Consider the following 2,457-nt stretch of genomic DNA (forward strand, 5'->3'; position numbering starts at 1 on the left):
TCCTCCTCCCTTCTTCTCCCCTCCCTTTCTCCGTCCTCCTCCTCCTCCTCCTCCTCACTCGAGCCTTGTCTCCACGGCGTGCCACCCACCTGAGCCAGCTCCTGCCAGCCCCACGCTTAACTCCTGCGGCTCTGGCAGGCACCGCACCACCGGCCACCACCCACGGGCACCGTGGTGACGTGGGGACAGCCACCCCTGGCACCCCCAGGGTGATGGTCACCAGGCCCCATGATGAGGGGTCACTGTGGGGGGTTTCTCCCACAGAACTGCCTGGCGATGTGCTAGAAGGACGGTGAGGGGGGAGGACTTGTGGCCCCAAACCCCTCCTGCACCCAAAAAGGTTTTTTTTCCCCTTCTGGGGCCATCTGGCTGCTCACCTTGACCCCGTCCCCAGGGTGCCCATGGTGACACCGCAGATGCCCCATGGGTTTTGTGGCAGAGGAACAAGGCCCTAGGGGAAGAATGGCAGATTTACCAATCCCCAAGCACTCCTATAGGGCAGGACTGCAACCACACCAAGCTTTCCCCTTCTTTAACCCTCTTTAACCCAGTCCTAATTTTGATAGAATTACAAAATCAAATTTTTGGTGGTAAACAACTGCAGGATCCTGGTGGCCAGGTCCGAGAGACTGACTGCAGGCAGCCAGGGAGAACCGGGGTCCTGCAGAGCCAGGCACAGACGTGTGCTCCAACCCAGGGATGGGAACACGCTCGGTGCCGAGACAACCCCAGTTTCTGTTTGCTTGCCAGCAGTCGCTCCCCCCAAAATGCTTTTCCCAGCTGATGTCAGAACCCTGCAGATGCCACATGCCCCCAGGGTGACAGTGGCCGTTCGATCTCCATCTCGTGTGTACATTAATTTGCCTTCGGTGGTGGGCTGGACCGCGGGGACAGAGAACAGCCGCACGCACACGCGCCAGCGCCGGCGAGGGAGAAGAGGCGAGATCGGAGTGACCTGATTTAATTGGCAGGACTTCAATCCCATCAACCGCCTGCCCATGTGCCCAAACCAAATGGGTGATGTTCTGGCATGTTGGCCCCCGTTCAGCAAAGCGTTTAAGCAGATAGTTAATGGGAGCACACGCTTAATGTTAGCTGCACTTACACGCTTCGCGGCACGGGCCGAGAGTCCAAGCTGCAATGTCCCCTCACAGCCTTTTAAATAACGAGGGGTGAGACAGGAGGCTTAATCCAAACACGGGGGCAGCCAGGGCCGTGCCTCTTGATTCTGCAAAAACCCCGTAAGCACCCTATGAAGCACTCCAGGTGTTTGTGTCTCTTCTAGCAGTGGGGGCAGAGCCCCTCTCCTTGCCCACGCCGTGCGCCCCTCGGTGCTCAGGGACCCACGGGGCCCCCACTGCAGGCACATCTGCCCGTGCCAGCCCATTGTCAAAGGTCCAGTGCTGCATACTCACGAGCATAGGATGTAGATGGGTTGCTGTGAGCAGGAAGGAAGAGCTTCCCCTGCCCTTTCCGTGGTGCAGGAGGTGCCCCAAGGCCGCGCCGTGCTCCTGCAAGGAGCAGCTGACCTCTCGGAGGGCTCTCCAGGCGCAGGCACTCACTCGGTACTTGATGGTGGCTCTTGACCCGTCTGCCCCAGGGCTTAATCTCCTGGCTCGGCCACGTGGCGCTGCCGGAGAGGCTGGCTTCAGCTGCAGGGAGAGGGAGACATTTGCTGCCCTGTCCCCGTGGCACTGAGTGGCTGCTCCTGCGCTCGGTGGGGTCCCTCCGCAGCACCCTGAGGTCCCCAGGGACAGCAGAAGCTGGTCTCAGGGCACCCCGTGCCCCAAAACTTGGACCCGGGGGAGGTTGGGCAGCAGCAGCTCCCCCCCAGCAGCATTGATCAGAGCAGCCGATGCTGCAGAGCCCTTGCTCGGGGCTGGACCGACGAGCAAATGCCATAGAAACAGCTGAACCCAAATGAACCGCGCAGGGTTTTAATCCAAGGCTGTGTGGAAGCCTGCACAGCACCGTGAGGCTCAGGTCATTTAATCACCTCTCGTCACAACTCGGGGGGGGGGGGTCCAAGGGCTGCCTGGCCTTAGCAGTAATTGAGTTTCTCCTCCTCTGCTGCAGATTCCCTGCACAGCCCCGGGCAGGTCACTTAATAACGCCCCCCCCCCCTTCCCATTTGCGGGATGGGGACACCAATGTCACCTCGCTCCCGGTGCTGTGGGGCACTCACTGCCTCGCATGGAGGCAGAGATGCTGACCCACCGTGGCAGTGTGCCCCACACACTTTGGGTGCAGGAGAAGCGTTTTTAGGACCGGGTTTCCAGGTGAGCTGCCTGCACTTCCAGCGAGGCGAGGAGATGGAAGCAGGCGCCTGCCCTGCTCCAGACGCAGCCGGGGAGGGAGAAGCAGCCCCGGGTGGCCTCAAGCCCTCCCTGTCTAACACCTTGCTGGTAAACACATTCCTCCCGTGCGCCTGCTGTGGCTGATGACTAATGCGTGTCA

Source organism: Aythya fuligula, chromosome 25, assembly GCF_009819795.1.
Source record: "Aythya fuligula isolate bAytFul2 chromosome 25, bAytFul2.pri, whole genome shotgun sequence".
NCBI lineage: Eukaryota > Metazoa > Chordata > Aves > Anseriformes > Anatidae > Aythya > Aythya fuligula.